A 21,522-nucleotide genomic window follows, 5' to 3' on the forward strand; every position below is an offset into this window, starting at 1 on the left:
TTGTCTTTCTAAGACACTCACTTAAAGACAATACTTAAGACAATACACAACCTTTTTTTTGTTTCCATTTACAACAATTTACTCAAAAATTATCTCTAATATTATCTTAAAACCCCCTTCATGTTGTAGTGATCACCCAATGTCCTAATCTTTAAAAAAAAGATTCATCTTCCATTTTGATCAAAAGAAAGGGACCTCAGCTCCTTTAAGTGCTCTTGTTTTCTAGGAAATTCCGGATCATAATATTAGAGAAAACAAACTCACGATGTTATACGGAAAATTGGACGTTTATGATATCCGGCATTTTGTGGGCCATGCCTATTCGCCTTGAAAAGACTAAACTTCCGGAACGTTGCAACAAGAACCGCCGAGAATTTCAACGTATTCGATGTGTTTCTTTAGTAATGCCCAAATGCATTCCACAACAAATTCCGTAGCGGATGACATCGAAAATATTTCTCTTGCACGATATGTCAACGTCAACGAAGACCTCGATGCGTTTCGTCGAAGTTTCATCGTGACTAGCAATTTCCCAGGGCTTCATGCCCGCCTGCCTTCATAAAGACTGAAATGGAATATCAAACGAGAAGCCCATGTATTTCACAATTAGTTTGTACTTCGTTAGAATATCCACAAGGATTTCCACCAAGAATTATACGTTGCTTGATATCAAAAAGAGTTTTCTTGGGCTCTGATCCCTACGTCCACGAAGAGCTCGATAAAACCTGCGGGCCATCGAAGGTCCATCCCGACTACCGAATCGACAGGTCCTAATCCTGTAAGATAATAATGAAGAGAGAGGCCTATGTGTTCGTTCCTATCTCGAAATGGAATCGGCCGAACAATTGCAATAGCCTTCTTCCTATGAAAGGCACTACAAAATATAATTGCTAACAAATTACCCTCAGAGACCCTCTAAATCACATATTAGGATGGCTAAATTCACTCACCCTACACGGGCCTTCCTTTTCTTAACCTGTGTTGCTCTTTTCCTATTATCATCACATGCAGGAAACGTTACTTTTAGCTTCCCTCCTCTAACAGGTATAGAAAGGAAAAAATATGCCACATATCAAGAGAGTAATCAAGGAGCCCTGTAGCTTACACGAAATGAAGCATCAGGGAACCTTAAGAACAGTTCCGGCTGGGCGTATTATACTGACCGTATTCCGCTATGGAATAGGTCTACTGGGGCTCTGGCCAATTTTTCAACTTACTTTCAATTCAATATTGATCTGAACAACGAAATATACGATAATCATGGAGATGGACTTGCGCTCTTCATGGCACCATTCGAACTGGAACCACCAGAGGACGCTTATGGTGGATTTCTTGGCTTGTTTAATGAGGAAAGCTTTAAACAATCATCTTATCAGATGGTTGCTGTGGAGTTTGATACATACAACAACGATTGGGATCCTGATGACAATCATGTTGGGATCGACGTCAATAGCATTTTCTCGAAGTTCATTTTTCCGCTCAATACATCCAGTCTATTTAATCGCTCTACACACCAAAATCTCACAAACGCGACATGGGATGCCTGGGTGGATTATGACGGTGTAGAAAAGGTTCTGCACTTCTTTCTCTGGTATAATTCTTCTAAACCCAAAATCCCTCTATTTAACCACACAATAGATCTGAGCAACTGTCTACCAGAGTACATCAAGATTGGCTTCTCGGCTGCCACTGGAGAGTACACAGAGACGCACACTGTAAAAGTTTGGAATTTTACTTCTGAATATTCGTGGGAAGTCGGACCTCCTGGTGAATTACTTAGAAATGCCAATGCAAACAAATTTTCTGTGAAAGTTTATTTGATATGCGTGTTGTTCGTTGTTGTGGTCCTATGTGGCTTCATAGTTGTTCGCTGGTGGCAGTATTTCAGAAAAAGGGGAAGAGAAGGTAAGGCTAGGGAAGAGAGCGATCCAGAGCTGGACGAATGCTGTTCTCATGGCCCTCGAAGCTTTTCCTACGCCGAGCTCAGTGCTGCGACAGGAAATTTCTGCGAGAAAGAAAAGCTTGGACAAGGCGGCTTCGGCAGCGTTTACAAAGGAATCCTGCCCGGCACCGGGGAGGCGCTGGCTGTGAAAAGAATAGCTCAAGGGTCGAGACAAGGAAGAAAGGAGTATGTCTCCGAAGTTCAAACAATCAGTAGGTTGAGACACCGTAATCTTGTGCGGCTTTTAGGATGGTGCCACGAAAAGGGAGAGTTACTTCTGGTCTACGAGTACTTGCCAAATGGGAGTCTGGATAAACACATTTTTTGGGAAGAGGAGGATACGCTGGATTGGAGCCGAAGATATAGTATCGCCTGTGACATTGCCTCTGCTCTTGTTTATCTCCACGAAGAGTGCGACCAGCGTGTCGTTCATCGAGACGTGAAGGCAAGCAACGTAATGTTGGATTCTGATTTCAATGCCAAGTTGGGTGATTTTGGTTTGGCGAGACTGATGGAACGTGACCAGGAGGCTTCCCATACGACCATGGTGGCGGGCACGTGGGGGTATGTTGCTCCAGAGTGCTACATAACAGGGAAAACCAGTACAGAAGCTGACGTGTACAGCTTTGGGGCGGTTACACTAGAAATTGCCTGCGGAAGTTGGCCGGTTGATCACAGCCTTGAAGAACACAATTGCAGAGTGGTAGAGTGGGTTTGGGATCTATACGGTAAGGGAAAGGTCCTGGATGCGGTTGATGAGAAACTTGGTGGAAATTATAATGCGGAGGGGATGGAGAGGTTGATGGTTGTGGGACTGCTGTGCTCTAATCTGAATCCCACATCAAGACCCACAATGAGAGAGGTGACAATGATAATGAAAAGCGAGGCTCCACTGCCATAGGTTCCTTTGGGTATGCCGGTGGCTCTGTACAGTATCCAAGTTCAGCGAGAAATGAGTTCGTGTTCGTCGAGCTCAGTGGTGCTTACATCCGTGAGTGTTGTTGAACCCACTCAGTCATCATGCTCACCGGTCGACATGGCCTGCGTTTTGTTGTCTTGTGAGTGCAAAGAGCTCTGTTAAAATGTCTAAGTTCTCTGTTATTAATGACTCTCACTTTTAAATATGGGGAAAATTTATGTTTGGAAAGAGTAAGTCGGTTTTGTATATTTAGCATTTTAGTTTAGGAATAAGTCTTATAGTGTAATGTATGACTGGCCTCCCTGACTTCGGATTCTATCATAGAAACATGTCTTTAATGTGAGAATTTCAATTGAAAACTGGATTTTTTCTAATCAGATCATAAGAAAGGGAAATGAAGAAGCAGTCAATTAATCATGTTTCAAAACACAAGTGTATATAGGTTAAGAATTTTAGTACCTCTATTATATCATTTTAAATTTATCTTCATATTATTTTGTAATTTTTTATAAAAAGCTTGAATTTAGTATAATATGTTCATATAAGTAGTTAAAGACAATTATTAATGAGTATAATACAAACAATAAATAAAATTCTTGTGCAATGAGCATGAGTGCTAAAGTTTCAAGCAGCGGAGAAGAGTCAGAGGAATTCGCTAAGGATAATGGAGATGTAGATGGATATGTAGCATAGGTACTCAAACTTGTGTCAGCTTTATAACTGTGTGGGTGTGTCTTTTGGCTTCTCCTTTAGGTTGAAGAGTCTATTTTTCTTCTGTTGTATAGAAGTTTCATGTGGCTATTGTTTGGGGGATTTGGGCCTGTTCTCCATTGCGTTATAGTTCTGCTTTTTGAGTGTTGTTGGTGCCCCTGGTCAGGGAGCTTTGGTTAGACTTTGGGAGTGATGCTTTGGGTATTTATTTTTGGTTGGAGTGGTTTTGGGTATTGAGAGTTTCTTTTGCCCTGTCTCTTTGTAGGTTTGTTAGCCTTCTCGTCAACAATGAATCCTCTTCTATAAGAGATTTGTTTGCTCAAATCTGATTTCTATAATCTTGGGTTTATTTTTTTTTTTTGCTAAGGGTTTGCCATGTTTTATTAGGCATTATCTTGCTTCTAGCTTATCATTTTGGTGATTGGCAAGGCCTTATATGGTGCTTTACTTCTAGATTTGATTATGACATCTTCCTCAATCTATTTCTTCCCCTCTACTCCTCAATTTATCCTTGTCTTCTTCTCTCGGTTTGATGAACTTGAGGTGGATCTAATCTCCTCCTTTTTATTTGGCGACTCCTATCTTTCAAGGAAGGATTTGGTTGAAGATCTTTCCCTTTCGCTTTGTTCTTCTTATTTCTTTCTAAAGGTTTTCCCTGGTAGGTTATCTCCTTGCAAGACTCTTCCTAAGAGAGAGTTTTTCTCTTTGGAGGTGAGATTTTATCAAGTTTCTTAAAGGCAATTATTGTATTTTTTTTCACTTTTCTCTTTCTTCAAGTTTCCTTTTGAGGTGGAGGTACATCCTTTGGAGGTGGGTCACTATTGGCAAGAAGAGTTTAGTGGTTACAGGAGCTATTCCTCCTTCAGTTGCTTGGTTATAGGTTTATTTCTAGCTGGTGGCATTATATTGGCTATATGTTTCATCTCACTCTTGTTCGAAGTGGCTTCCCCTTTTTTCCATTGTTGGGTCTTATAGGTTTCCTTCATGGTGATCTCTTTTATTTATGTTCAATATTGGAGGTTTCAACTTGCCTTATGGAGTTTCTAGAGTTTGAGTTTCTTCTACTAGTGTTCTTCTTCATTCATGTTCCTTGTTCCTCATTTATTAGGTGTGAGGGGTTATCTCTAGTTTCTCAAATAGGTTAACCACCTAGACCCCTTCATTTTTTGAAATTTAAAATTGTAATTGTTGGACATAGGGTCCAAAATTTTGTTGCTCCTTTTAGAAGCCTTTTCAATTCACCTCTTATAAATTCATTTTTCCCTGTTGTTACGACTTGATGTCACTCAATTTTTTAATGTACAAGTTCAAGCCAAGTCTCACTTTATCTAATCAAAACAATAAATATATTTTTTTCAAAAAAACTTAAATTTTGTATTTGTTTTAAAATATAAATAATAAATATGATAAACATTTACTAAGTTCTTTTGAAATTACCATATATTTGGACTAGAGACATTATATTATAGATAATATAGTATTTTTATGGGTAATGGGCCAAAGCCGATATGAACATAAGGCTCAAGTAAAATCAAATCCAACATATCCCAAATTGAGATGCTTACAAATAAATAAGTGTATATGAAGAATCTCTAACCATTTGACTTGGAATTTATTGACTTTCAAAATCATTAAGCAACATTCTTATAAAAAGAGCTGAATACTTATTGACCTAGGAATGCATGCCAAGCTAGACTAATAAGACATTCAATCGTTGTCAAACTATAAATAGTACACACAATTATAAGGGTGGAGAACCCCACTATTATTATGGCTACACCAAGTTGAACATGGTGATATTGGAGTTTAGACATTTTGTAAAGAGGGTCACTAGCATGCAACAGTCCTTAAACAAGTTACAGTTTATGTATGGTAATATACAATATGACAATAGGTATTTAGAATTCTAAGTTATTGCGGATACAAACCAAAAAACCTTTTACAAAAGTATTGACCATAAAGTTTAGGATACAAGAAAAATATATTTAAAAAATAGTATTAACTTATGTGAAGACTTTTATTCTATAAGATCATATAGCCTTCTACAATGATTAATTCTCTTTCAATTTATTACTATACATAGTATCAATTATTCTTGAAGTCAATAATTTTTTATGGTGTTGTATTTAAAAAAACAAATTAAATACATGGCGCTTCAAAAAATGTCACAGACTAAATAGTTTTAGTGTCTCCTCCTCTTGTTACTTTGACTTGTTTTACCACCTAATCTACTTCTATTATTGTATCTAATATTCAAAACTAGGAATTCCTTTGATGGCCCTTGACTCCCTATCTTTCGCTTTAAGTTTTCTCTCTCGAGAAAGGGCATCTATTCATCTAAAAGGGTAAGTTCAAGAACTAGAATCCCAAATTGGTCGAATTTCTCTTAACTTCTTGGTATCCAATAATATAATCAGGAGATCCATTGTCAATTAGCCAAGTATTACTATAAGTAAGAACGTTACTTGAAAGAGCTGATATAAATAAGAAACACTCTGAATTCTCACTTGATTCTCTACAAGGTGAAGGATTCTCAACATTTGTAACAACTAAGTTCAAGAACTAGAATCCTATATATATATATATATATATATATATATATATATATATATATGTAGATAAAATATTTGAAGTATGTCTATTAGGCTTAGTTGCCCCATCCAAAAATATAAAAAATCCATATGCATTTTGATAAAGTATAAATAGTTTTTCTAAACTATACCTATAAACACATTTTCATAGACAAAATTATCAAATTATAAAATAGATATGTATTTTTTATGGTTATGCATTATTTAAAAGTTGAATTTGTCAACTTCTCTTTTCATTGGATTTTGGATCAAGATTCTTGGTGGCACCAAGCCTATGCCCTTAAATGTAAATTTTTATCTAAGGAACTAGAATAGACAAATCATGCATCTACATAATATTTTGAAGGTCTCCTTGATAGACATTTTTGGCAAAACGAAAACCCATTTGACTTATTTCAATTTAGAATTACCTTTTTTTGGGTGGGGTAGAGCAAGGATGGTAGGAGGGGTAGGTTGAGGATTTAATTACTTTTACTATTATTTTAGTTATGAATATAATTTATAAATAAAATTGAAATAGAGTGGTTATAGGAAACAACAAAAAACACAATAATTAATAATTAATATTATCAAATAATAATAATATAATCTCAATATATATTAGTAATTAATCTTGAGTTCAAACCAATATCAATCAAAATAAATAAATTTGAGAGGCTATCTAAAATTTAATACCAATTTTTTAAAAAATTGAAAAAAAAAATATTACATAAATATACTTAAAATTTCTTTGGATAGAAAATAAAAGGAAAAGAAGGAAAATTTATGATTTGTGGTGGTCATGTATGCTATATATTTCCAAAATAGAATTTATGGTTAACAAAAACTAAGATATTTAATAAAAATTATGAAAAATTATGATCACCACTCTTTGTTATGTCTTTAGAGAAAAATTTGAATAATTTTTTTTTATTTAGCTCAAAATATGGCAGATTTTTATGTGTGGTTTCTTTGTGAAACAAGCACTTTAGAAAAAGTGGTGTCTACACTGCCTAGTAAAACAAAATTTCAAATTGTATATGTTGGAAACTTATAATTGGAATAATTATTATTTTGCCATTGATGTCAAATCTATGAATGAGACATATTTCTACCTAGTCTAAATGTCATATCAATAGATTGATGAAGAGGATTTGAGAAGTTACTCATAACTATAGCACCTAGAGGAAAGGTTGAAGTTATGAAAAGGAAGTTATAATGGACATTTGATTAGATAGAATTTGATAAAAGAAAAGTAATTTCTTATGTCAAGAAAGCTAAGCCAAGATGAGAAAAAGAGTAAATACTAAGCAATGTCGAGTAATGCTAGTGTCAACTGAGCCATAGTTAGTGCCAAGAAAATCTAGTATTGGCCAAGAATTAGTATTGACGAAGAAAGTTAGTTGATGTCAAGCCAGGAAACTTATACAATGAGTGACTATTTCAATATTGACCAAGTGTTAGAATACAGTGATTTCTGAGTGACCAATAAAAGATCAAATTCAAAGGAATTATAAGACCAAGCCAACTTAGTTGATTTCTTGGGAGATAAAAAATGTGTTGAAGGTAATATTGATGAGTTGGATCATTAAATTCAAGGTGATTGTTAGTTAAGGACCTAGAAAAAGGATTCTAGAGAAGATTCTAGAGGAATATAAAGAAGATATATAGATACATTAAATCATGTTGAACTTGATCATAAACCCTAAGATCCACGGTGGATGTAGAAAATGGTAAAGCATAGATTGGTTATTTAAGGTGATATAGGACATAACATTTGTCACCTTTTCTATGCTCTATCAAAGCCCTATCTATCCAATATGAATGAAAAGTTTATATGTGAAGAATTTCATATAGAGTAGGGTTGATCATAGGTCACACAAGTGAGTAAATGCTAAGCTAGAAGAGAAAGCTTGTAGATGTGATGCTATTGTTGACAAGTAATTTTGAGTAGAAGACTTAAGGGTTGATGAGAAGAGTGGAATGATTGCTTGAAGGGTGTCCAAGTAGATCAAGATCAGAGATGACAATGGAAGGATTATCAATGAACCAAGATAGGGATTGAACAAAGATCTAAACTAGCAAAAGTTAGTTGTAATCACACAGATCAAAACCTACTATTTTTTAATTTTTTTTTATCATTTTAAATAGTTTTTATTGAAATCCTTTTAATAGAGGTTGACTTACTAGTCATTTGAAGACTTTATGGTGTGTGTAAGTCCTTTAACTAGGTAACATTCTAAATGGAATGATCAAATTCCTCTTACAAGGACACTCCTAATAGGGTGATTAAATCCTATAACTAGGTCATATTTAATAGTGTGTATTATATAACCTTTAATAGGTTTGGATTCTAATAGAGCTCACTTCAAAATAGTGAAAAAGAGTGATATGTTGCTAGTGGATTTTACCAAATTGAGTTTCCACGTAAAATCCTAGTGCCAAACTATAATGAAAGTCTTATGAATTTTTTTTACATATGATGATTTTTCATTTTACAATGCAAGTTAAGTTTATAAAACTTTAATAGTAGATATCGAGAAATAGTAGGATATGTAGGATAAGAAAAATAGTGAAGTATTGATGTTTGATTCTTCAAGTTGTACATATAGACCTTGAGTAATTGATTCACAGCCCCCCCCCCCCCCCCCCCCCCCCCCCCCCCCCCCCCCGCCCTCTTAGTTATTCTAAATATTTGTAACAATTGGTATCAGAGCTAACCATCTATAATGACAAGTTTGAAGGTAAGTGAAACTAAAGATCATGACAAATAAGAGAGATATACCTAAGCTGAATAAGGAGAACATTCATGCATGGAAAACCCTGATGAAGTTGCACATTTCTAGTATTAGTGATGCTACTATTAATTTTCTAAGCAATGAATATGTAGCAATAACAAATTCTCCTCTGACTACTAAAGAATTGAAACAAAAGTTAGATCACAACCAAGAAATGTTGGAGATCACCTCAACTCTAAGCTATGTTGATTTTGATTACCTAAAATATTCCAACACTACAAAGAAGACATGGAATAGATTGAAGAACATATATGGAGGTGATGACAATGTACTAAGAGCTAAAATAGAGAGCCTGGGAGGTAAATTTCATGATATGAGAATGATGGAAGATAAGAACATATTACAATATTGCACAAGAGTTAAAGAGGTAGTTAATTCTATTCAAGGAGAGAATTGAACAATTGAAGTTGAAACAGTGATAATAAAGGTATTGAGGACTCTACTCCCTATCTATGACATTAGAGTCTCTATAACTCACTTGAACTAGGATGCACACTAGGTAATAACTTGAGCTTAGAAGGTGTTGTTGGTAGACTTAATAATTCTTAGTAAGAAGAAAGGAAAAAATGTGAAGAGTGAAAGTGATAGTTCTGATGATGATATTGATGAGTTCTCAAAGCACTCATTGCAAAAAGGTTTGGAAGAGGAAGAGGTAAATACAAAGGTAAATTAACTATAACTTTTTTTTCATGCAACAAAGTTGATCATATTACTACTAGAGGTCTAGACAAAGAAGATAAGGATGAAAAGAAGGAAAGAAAGTACAAAGGAAGAAGAGATGAAAAAGAATATAGAAGGGGCAAGGATGAAAAAGGTAAGAAATATTTTTATATTGTTGAAGAAAAGTTTTCTAAAGAATCTAAGAGTAATGATGATGAACTTGTCTATGTTGCTATGTAAGAAAAGTCTAATGAAAATGAGAAAACTACATTAATTTCTTATGTGAACAAAAGTGATAGATGGATAATTAATAGTGGATTTTCCAATCATATGACTTGTGATAAAGAAAAATTTGAAGACATTGTTCCATACAATGGTGGATGTGCAAATTTTGGTAATGACATACCATGTGTTATAAAAGGTAAAGGCACCATTCAACTGAATGACAAAATAACATGTGAAAATATTTACTAGGTTGATGGACTTAACTATATAATGTGTTGATTGTTTCATAGCTAAAAAAATTAGGTTACAAATTCAAATTTAACAAAAAAAGGCCAAGATACATGATGGTTAGGGCAAGCTAGTTAGAACTAGTGAGAAGACAAGAGGCAACTTATTTTATCTAGACCTATCAAGAGAGACATGTTTGTTTACACAACAAGAAGATGTTTGGTCATGGAACAAAATTTATGTCATGTAAATTTTGACAATTTGGTAGATATCAGTAAGATGGAGAAAGTTAGAGGATTTCCTAAACTAAAAGAGCCTAACAATGCTTTGTGTAAACAATGTCAACTAGGAAAGATGACCAAGTCTAGTTTTAAGAGTAAGACATATACTACTGATGATATTTTGGAACTGGTTCATAATGACCTATGTGGATCCACTAGTGTTAATAGTTACTGTGGAGATCAATATTTCATTCTATTTATGGATGAATACTCTAGAATGATGACTGTGATGTTTCTTAAAGTTAAATTTGATTCTTTTTAGTTATTCAAGTGGTATTTAGCCAGAGATGAAAAAGAAACAAGAAAGAGTTTGAAGTGTTTGTGATCTGACAAGGGTGGTGAATTCATTTCATATGAGTAAAAAAAACATTGTGCAATGATAGATGAATTAAAAGATAGATGTCAACACCAAGGACCTCTCCTCAGAATGGAATAGCTGAAAGAAGGAATAGATCATTAATAGAATATGCTAGAACAGTAATGATGGAGAAAGGCATATCATTGAAATATTGGACAGAAGTGGTTAGTACTAGTGTCTATACCTTGAATAGAGTTCATGTCAAGAAAGGTACAAATGCTACACCTTATGAACTATGGTATGGTTATGCTCCCAATGTTATCAATTTTAAAATATTTCGAAGTAAATGCTATATTGAAAGATAACAAAGATCTAGCAAACTTGATGCAAAAAGTGACAAAGGCATGTTCCTAGATTATTCTACAAAAAGAAAATCTTATAAATGTTTAAATTCTAACACTAATAAAGTTGTGGAACTTGTACAAATATGAGAGTTAATGATTTTTTAGAAAAAATTTATGCTTTATATAATGAAGAACCTAAAGACTATAGTACATTGATCTATGTGGATGATGATGCTCTTTGCACTTAATATGAATAGACAAATAAGCTACAAATTTTCATCAAATAGGAAATGATGGAGTACAAATACAAATTTCCAAGTAGTAGAGAGTGGGTACTAGGATACAAACTAAAGATGTCAAGTCATAGACTAGCAATGCCAACCATTAGATAGTGAATGCCAAGCATTTAGAATATGAGTTAGAACTATTAAAAAAATAGAGGAAATAAGCCTATGATTATTTTTCCAAATGAATATAAAGAAGAACCAAGAAGAAAGCCACTTGTTTTAGAAAAATATGTGAGAAGACATCACAAGTTTGACCAAATGATCGGAGACGTTGAATCAAATTTTATGAAAAGGAGGAAACTCAAAGGTGACACATGCCTATTATGTGAGTTTGTGCCCAAGATAATAAAAGATTCTTTAGAAAATAAATATTGCATACAAGAAATGAATGAAGAAATTGACCAATTTGAGAAGAATAATACTCAAACCGTAGTACCAAGACCTAAAGAAAAAAAGTCATTGGGACAAAGTGTGTTTTTAGGAACAAGCTCAATGAAAATGGTGAAGTAACAAGAAACAAAGAAAGATTGGTATGCAAGGATTACACACAAGAAGGAGTTGCCTATAGAGAAAATTTTTCTTCTATGGCCAGACTTGAAGGGGTTATAACTCTACTTGTATACTCAGCCTATAGGAATTTCAGGGTATATCAAATAGATGTCAAATTTTCATTTTTAAATGATATATTGGAGGAGGAAGTATACATTAAACAACTTGAAGGATTTGTAGATCCAAACAAGAGGAACATGGTATGTAAATTGAACAAAGCTATTTATAGATTAAAGCAAGCACCAAGACCATTGTATGAAAGATTACATAACTATTTAATGAAAATTGGTTTTGAGAGGACAAATGATAACAATAATCTATATTTAAAGAATGGTAAGAACAATGGAGTATTTTTATATGATATATTTGGAGGAAGAGAAGCATTATGTAGACCATTTGCTAATGAAATGAAAAAGGAATTTGAAATGTCTATATTTGGTAAAATAAATTTCTTTTTTGGAATGCAAGTATGTCAAATGAAGTTTGGTATTTTCATTTCAGAAACCAAATACATCAAGTAAATATTGAAGATATTGAGTATGTAAGATTCAAGGTTAGTGAGTATAGCTATGTCTACAAGATATAAGCTATCCAAGAATGATGATTTTACTAATTAAAACTAGACCCCATATAGATTCATGATAGGAAAATTGTAATATGTTGTTCATAGAAGACCAAATATTGCCTTGACAGTTGGGATAGTTGCTAGATTTTCAATAAATCATAAATAAAATCACATGATGGATGTATAAATGATAATGAGATCTCTAAAAGTTATAGAAGACTATGGACTATACTATAAGAGAAGTGATATAACAAAAAGGAAAAAGAAAAAGCAGAAGTGCATTCTTTCTAGGAAAGAGATTGATGTCATAGACAAGTAAAAAGAAAAATTGTATTTTCCAATCAATAGCAGAAGCCAAGTATGTGGGGAGCTGCAATGAATTGTTAAAACATTATTTTTATTAAGAAATTGTTGAAAGGAATGCAAGAAGATATTACAAATCTAATCATTATCTATTATGATAACACAAGTACTATTACTACTTCAAAAAATCCAACGTTGCACACTAAGACAAAGCATATTACTATGAAGTATCACTACTTGAGAGAAATAGTTTAAGATCAAGAAGTGAAGCTAGAATATGTGAATATAAAGGAACATATTACTAACATATTCACAAGGCCATTACCCAAATATTCTCACGAATATCATAGAGGTAAATTAGGGGTTATTCCCCTAACTAAAAAAACTTAAAGAAACATGGTGCATTGCATCACATGTGCTAACCAAAAAATTCTACATAGTGGTGCAATACAACTCTACTTTGGGACATGCCTAAGGTAGAATAGTTCAATATAAAAAAAAATCAATCATAGAGATATGAAAAATTAATAGCCAAACATTAAAATATACTTAATCAGATGTATGCAAAATTTGAAGTAAAGACAACTACATATCCTTGGAATTGTCATCAAGAGGGAGAGAATACAAAGGGAAAGAATACAAATTGGGAGAAAATACAAATAAATAAATAAAAGTGAAGAATGAAGGAGAGAATAAAGTTAGAAACTTGGATGAAAGAGGGATGATATCATAAAAAAGGACAAAACTAATAGAGGAATATATTAGATTCTTGATCATTTGTGTAGAAATCTTATTTTCACAATACAAAAAGGTAAGTTTATTTTGTATTTGGTGTAACTATTTCAATAGTCTTCTCAACCATATAGTTTGGGAAGTTTTTGATTTCACATATTTTTCTTCTACCTATGTTGGAGAGAGTAATACTATTTTTTGATTTGTTTAATTTTCAAAATAACAATGAAGTGATGAAAATCCAATAGGGAATGTGTGATACTAAGAGGAGGAGGGGGAGGGATGAATCAAGATCTATTAAACTTATTTCACTTCAACATGAAACATATTTGATATCACCATCTTAAAATATCATTTAAACATTCATCTCATATCAATGCAACCATTCACATTAACATAATATCATTTTTACCTTCTAAATAGATAAATATAAACTCATAAACACATCACACACTAACACATAGATTTGGTTATGTAGAAACCCTCAAAGGTGAAGGTAAAACTTCGACAGGGATGACACCCACAAAATCTTCACTATCACAGCAATAAAGTTGTGTCTATTAAGGTTACAATGATTTGATCAGTTCTATTGATCTACCCTGTGATGGGTCTACCCTATTAAAGGATAAAATAAATACTAGGTTCTACCATTGTTAAAGGAATTTTTCATCATAATAAGTGAGTACTTTGTTAGGAGATTTGTGTAAGCATGTTAAAGCTACTATGTTAATATATTTAAACCCTAAAACACCTATTAGAATATTTAGTACCTACTTTATTTAGCACACTAATGCTTGATAAAAAATATCCTCTATGTAATAAAATATCACATGACTATGATAGATCTCTCTCTCTCTCTCTCTCTCTCTCTCTCTCTCTCTCTCTCTCTCTCTCTCTCTCTCTCTCTCTCTCTCTCTCTCTCTCTCTCTCTCTCTCCAAAACTCTTCACGACACTTCTTGGTCTCTACATGTTGATTCACCTTCTAATGATTGATCAAAAAATATCCTCTATGCAATAAAATATCACATGACTATGATAAATCTCTCTCTCTCTCTCTCTCTCTCTCTCTCTCTCTCTCTCTCTCTCTCTCTCTCTCTCTCTCTCTCTCTCTCCAAAACTCTTCACTACACTTCTTGGTCTCTACATGTTGATTCACCTCCAAAACTACTCTCTTCACCTATTCATGTGCATACATTTCATCTATAATTAGTTATGTCATTGAACCTCCTTATAGACCCAAATCAAGCATAATAGGATTAGGTTGAAATGAGGTTGGGGACTATACTTTCTTCTTGTTAGTCCCATTTCTTAGAGTATTGGAGATCAGCATAGATATTTGCATGGTTTATGTGGGGAGCTCCAAACTTGGTATCTATATAATTATGTGTGTGTCCTCAACACTTTGAATTTTTTCCATGGTCACTACAAGTTCACCAGTTGAACTCGACTACACTGTCTCTTTTTCTGGTTCATTCAAAGGTCATGAGACATTTGGCCTCTCAGTGTTAGTAGTAAATTTCTCTACTTGATCCTTTTTTGTCTTTTTCTATTTTTTCTCATCATCTGCCAACCTACTTTGTTTCTTGGAAACTACAACATCATATGCATCTTTTGGCACTTGCACATTAGTTTCAATAATAAGTTGAGATGAATCAATTAGACATACTATTACCTATTGGGCTTGTTTTATATCACCAATTTTTGGATATTTCCTAATTTTCACAATCAACGGATCGATATCCATCAATACATATATTTTTTGATTTAGGAGATTGCTCCTCTCTTTTTTTGACTTGACAAATGCAATCTTTTCTAATTTTTCTTTAGTTGTAGTCACATTAGGCACTATAGTGTCTAGAGTCTCATGTTCTATTCTAACTACCTCATTCTACTTCACACTCTCTTGTTCCATATTACGTATCTTTTCAAGAGTTTCTAGACATCATCATAAATATCTTCTTTTTTATCTAACTCAACTCCTTCCGCATTCTTTTCTTCCTTTTCTTTATTTTCTTCTTCCACAAGTGCTAGTCCAAAACCTTTCTCCCATACTAGTTTTCTTTCTTGCATAACCTCTTCAATTTTATTTGTCAAAATTGTATATGCCCTTTTGTTTGGCATAAATTTCTTAGCATTGTCTCTCATGGCTATTGAAATATGTCATTTCCCTAAATCAACATAACTTGGGCTAATGTAGCCTCTCTCATTTGTCTCTCTGTAGAAAAATTCCATTTCTATTTTTCATCTATCTTATTGTATAGCTCTTTTGGTAATTCCTTACCTAGCTCTATTGGTGTATATTTAAAATTCACCATCATAACTATAACTACCTATTCTACTTTATTTTTACCATTCTTCTCTAATGTTTCATACTTGTAAGAATTTGGCTTAGGCCAGAATTCACCCAAGAACTAAAGAACTCAACACAAGCACACACCTATTTGAATCTGTTGAAGCACTATCACTGAAATCACTATTAGTATCCACACTATATGATGTGCGAAGAGGAGTAGAGGACAAGCTTTGTGAACTTTCCTCAAAATGTACATCCTTCTCCACAAATATTTGATGTGTCTCTAGATCTAGAAGTTCGTATGCCTTCAGACTGTCTTCATAACCAATGAAAGTACAAGGTTGAGGTGATTGTGCCTTGCATCCCCTAGAAGATCTATTTGCCCATGTAGGACAATTGAAGACTCTAAAGTGTGTCACAATAGGTTTTCTGCCACACCACGCCTCAAAAGGAGTTTTTCCATCGAATGTTGGATGAGGAGAACAATTAAGAATTTGAGTGGCACTAGAGATTGCTTCGACTTCTAATGATGGATCTAGAGACTTGGCATGAATCATGCAACTTGTCATATAGATTTGAGAGTCCTAATCCTCAGTGCTACAACATCTGTCTTATGTAGACTGACTGCTGGTGGAGTCTAAAGATCAATGCCCTCATGTCTGCAAAAGTGCATAAGTATTTTGTTCACATACATGCTTCCATTGTCCATGCATAGTACTTTGATGGATTTCCTGGATTTTTGTTCTACATGAGTCTTGAAGGCTATAAATTTGTCCAACACTTCATTCTTATTATGCAGAAAGTAGACCCAAGTGAACCTTGAAAAGTCATCAACTAAGGTGAGTATGTAGCGACCTTGGCTTAATGCAAAAGGACCTGCTAATACCATGTGAACCATCTGTAGAACACTTATTGCTCTAGAAGACTTCCCTCTTTGTAACTTCCCTTCTGGATGCATATCCACTAAATTTGTTTAACACTCACCCTTAGAAAAGTTGATTTGAGGTAGACCTTTCACCATTCGGTATGAGCAAAGTTGTTGAAGATAGCGATAGTCAAGATGACCATACCGCTCATGCCATAATTGCATGTTTGAATTTGATTGAGATAACAAGGCCTTTGAAGGAGACTTGGGCACAAAATGAGAGAAAGAGTACAACCTCTTGTGATCATTCACTTTCCCCACTACAACCAAGGAATTGTCTCTAAGACTGTGCACCTGAACTGAGTCTAGAAGGAACTCAACTCTATGTCCATCTCCAAGGTGAGTGATTTGGTAGATTGATTCGAGATTCAAACTTAGGTTTGGAACATAGAGAACATTTAGAAACTCTCCATTTTCCATTTCCACATTTCCTTTTCCTTCAACTTCCATTTTGCTATCATTTCCCATGAAGATGTGTAGTACCTTGGACTGCTTCATTGAAGAAAAATCCTCCTTTGAAGAACCCATGTGATATGAGGCACCAGAGTCAAATATCCATTCCTTTGAAGAGTTTGAATTAGCCATGAGTGCTTGCCCTTTGCCCTTTGAATCTGAAGATGATCCTTTCTCCTTATAAGCATTAGGTGATGGAACATTATGTTTCTTCATGATATTGGTTAATTCATCAATCTTTTTAAGATAACACTCATGCTCTTCATGACCCAATTTCTTGCAATAAGCACACTTCTTCTTCTCCTTATTGTTGTCCCCTTTCTTCTTTTTGTAATTTGAGGACTTGCATTGTTTATTAGATTGTGGTGTCGTCTTTTTTGCATCCTCAGATTTGCTCTTCCATTTCTTCTTACCCTTTCTTTTATTTGAAGACTGTCCAGCTGAATTTTGAGAACCCTCATTGTTGGCGATCAATGCTTTGGACTAAGATGTTTTGAGAATCCCCATTGATTTCAACTTCTTTTCTTCATCATCCAACAGTTTAGCATATTCATCAAAAGTTACTTTCTTGTATGCAGACCCTAAGGTAGTCTTTGAGGTGTTAAAAGAATATACAAATGTGGAATATTTCGATGGCATCTTGTTATGGATGAGATAAATCAGTTTGCCATCTTTGATAGAACTCCCACAACCAGTAAGCTTTTTCCTTAATTCATTCACCTTGATGATGAAGTCTTGTATTGAGTCATACAACTTAGGATCTAAGGAAACAAGCTCATCTTCAATTTTGAAACAATCCTCTTCAAATACTTTACCATAAAGGCTTTCAAGGGTATCCCAAGCTTCCTTGGATGTAGTACACTTCTTGATTTGATACATGATCTTATCATCTACCGCCAAACATATATCACCTAAGGCTTTCCTATCCATGGCTACCTAATTTGAAATATCACTTGCAAAAACATTATCACTTGCTGGTTTAGGAAGAGTGCCATCTACATATTGTAAAACTCCATTATGCATTAAGTGATACAAAATTTTGATTAACAATGAAGCATCATTATGAGGAGTTAATTTAGGAAACTTAAAGTTGACCATAATGCAAAAAATGAAAGAAAATTGCAGAAAAGAGAGAACATAACACCAAGATCACCCCCACTTTTCACTAAATCAAGAAACCCCCCCAAAATAGATTCTTTGGGCACTTTATCAGTAGTACAATTACAATGGGCCACTTGCCAATTTTGGCCTTTGTGAACTTTTGATTTTGTTTATTACAACCTCTTCATGAAGTACAAATCTAAAACTTTACAATGCGCTACAATTCTAAAGCATTACAAAGCAAAGAAAGGCCCTATTGCTGAAAGTGACAATTTTGTCCACACAACCCTATAATCTGATGCCAAATCTGGAAAGTAGACAAAAAAATACGCACTTTAAAAAAAAATAGAACCTATTTTCAACTCCAGATGTGCTTGTATGGAGTGTTTAAAGTTGTAAAATGTAGGATTATCTAGGTACAATCACCAAAAAAAGCAATTTTTGAACAATCCATGCACCAAAACTAGAAAATAGCTACACCACTAAAAAATTTAGGAAATTTTACAGAATTTCAAAAACAATTGCACCTAATTTGGAGTTTGGATGTGCAAGTTATGGCCTCCTAAATTTTGACTGCAAAAACCAAAATGAATCTAGAGAGGGGTTGCATCAGTGAATGATGGGGTTAAATTTGACAGTCATATGACCATCACAGTAGTTGTAAATCAGCCTAGAATGACGTCTAGATGGGCGTCAAATTTAGGATCACAAAAAGATGATGTCAGCAAATTTTTGTGCGCTCAGATGACGTGGTAGTTGACGCAGATTTGCGTACTATACAGAATAGCTGGCATGTCAATTGATGTGGATGTTGAGTGGGTAATGATTCGTTGCTGAGGTGGCTGGCAGGGATGATATGTCTGATAGTTAGGATTGAGGTGTTGTGGACCTAGCCACATGTCCTGCTGTTGTTCACCCGTGTGGAACCTGCACTGACTGGGTAGTCTATCTACATGGCATGCTCTTTGTCAATGCCTACAAATGAGCAAAGACCATGTGTCCTATGTAGGCTTTGTCTAGGCTAGTTGTACTTTATGGGGGGGGGGGGGGGATATGAAAATTGCTGTCGCTGGATTTTTGGAGCAGCAATCGTCAGATTAACAAATCTATTTACCGAAAGTGTGGGTATTAATCCCACATTGAGCAAGATACAGTCTATACTATTGTTTAAAATGAACAGTGCTCACACTGTTATGTGAAGAAAGCTCAACGGAACAAGGGCTACCGCAGAGAGTTCTTGCCAGATTGTATGAGCCTATTGGGATATTTGGCCATAGATTTTGTAGTGTATGACTTGTAGATGGATAGTTCTCATAGTATTAATAAGCAATAAACCCTATGAAAAATAAATATATCCACCACACCAAAAATATAGAGCCGAGCCAGGGTGTCATTGCTCGGTCGGCAAAAAAAATTTCTCTACTAGGGCAATTTAAATTTCAAAAAATAATTCCAAAAAAATGAATAATAGCAGAGAACAAAATTATTCTGGATCTGAAAATGAATTAATTAGATCCAAAATTGATCATACCCGAACTGCAAATCGAGGCCTCTGGGCTCCGATTTGCAAAAAAAATTTCCTCACGATCGACTTTCACCAAATATAGGAAAATCTATAGTCAATCTTCACTGAATTGATGCTCTAGACATCAATGGTGAGGTCAGATCTGGCTCTAGATGCTCCCAATTTTTTTGGATCCTTTAGAATCATCTCGAGGTGTTGAAGCATGAACAGTCTTGAACGACTATGTGATGAGAATCTCCCTTAGCTCTAATACCATGTAAGAATTTAGCTTAGGCTAGAATTCACCCAAGAACTAAAGAACTCAACACAAGTACACAGTAGACCAAAATAGACAAAGTATGATCAAAATGACGATATTCATTCAACAATTGGATGAGAGTACACTAGGAGTGCCTATCTATAAAGGCCTTAGGAGAGCTTCTAGAATGCATAGAAGTCAGCATCATGATATGTCATAGAACCAAGCACATGTCCACCAGATATGGGTTATCCTCCATTATGCACGGGATTAAGTGCGATGATGTGAGGATAAGCCTACAATGGTGTAGCATGCAAATCAATGGTGTAGACAACATGTGCTAAATGAGGAGTGCATATAACTGTGTTGTCAACATGACAACTCAGGGAATGATGCATACTCCTGTGTTGTAGACACCATGTGCATAATTAGAGTTGTGTAACTCAATGAGAGTACACAAACTCCTAAGTGTCTCACCTAAAATAATAATAAAATAATGCAAAATAATTAAATAATGCATTAACCTAAGTAAACTTAAGTAAGTGTAATAAGTAAATATTTATTTACACCAACACTTATTCACATCCCTAAAAATAAGTAATAAATAAGTGTAAGTAAGTAAGTAAGTGTAATAAGTGTAATAAGTAAATACTTATTCACATCCCTTGATTGAGAATGAATAGTCTTCAGGTCAAACCACAAACCTGTGTCACCCTTTTTTTGAAGGAAAAGGCCAAGAAAAGTAAAATTGTTCACATTCAATGATATAAAACTGGTATTATTATTTAAAATTTGAAAATAAAGTAAACTAATGAAATGTGTAGAAATTGATCAATTTTAGGATTGTAATTTTTAACAATTATTTGGTTATAGTATTGATATATTTTCATAATTTGTATAGATAATTTTTTTCTTTGGATTGATAAATGGCCAAAGCTTAGATTAATTTTTTATTTTATTTTAATTAATCATTTTTTATGTGTTAAGTGAATTCCAACCTAAGACCTCCCACATGAGAGGCTCACAAGTTACCATTGTGTTGTAGGCTCTTGCCTTTTTATAGATAATTTTTTAGTTGCTAAAAAATGTTGAAAATTTTGAGCCTAGTTCCCACCACAAAACTATATGGAAATAAACTTATTTCCCTTTGATCTCAGACTATGTTATAGATAGCATATATATCTAGAACATTCAAAAATAAAAATTGTCTTTAAACTTATATTTTCATTTTTATAATCATTCAAAGTTCAACTCACCTAAAATTGATAGTTTTTATCTACCAACACATTTTTCAAAACAAACCTATTCTAACCAAAATAAAAATTATACATTCTAGAAGAGGACTCTCTCTTCTATAACATCACATAAGTTTCAAATTTTTATGATATGATTTACTATTTTTTTCTTTCTCAAAAATGACATCTTTTTTAGTGTTAAAATACATGCTTGTAGAATTTTTTTAATTATAATATATTGTATCTAATTAAAACACTATAAAATCTATCTGAGAATATTCTTGACTTAGGGCTCTATAAAATGGTGTTCCTAAGTAATGAAAAATATATCATAAAAAA

At 34.0% G+C, this 21,522-nt stretch overlaps 1 pseudogene; it reads left to right on the top strand.

The window, feature by feature from the left end:
• Positions 1–932: 932 nt before the first annotated feature.
• LOC149558566 (L-type lectin-domain containing receptor kinase IX.1 pseudogene) lies at positions 933–3,023 on the top strand (annotated as a pseudogene).
• The last annotated feature ends 18,499 nt before the right edge of the window (positions 3,024–21,522 follow it).

Source organism: Cupressus sempervirens, chromosome 5 (assembly GCF_028749045.1).
Source record: "Cupressus sempervirens isolate cs-2001-9-10 chromosome 5, ASM2874904v1, whole genome shotgun sequence".
In the NCBI taxonomy this organism is placed as follows: Eukaryota; Viridiplantae; Streptophyta; class Pinopsida; order Cupressales; family Cupressaceae; genus Cupressus; species Cupressus sempervirens.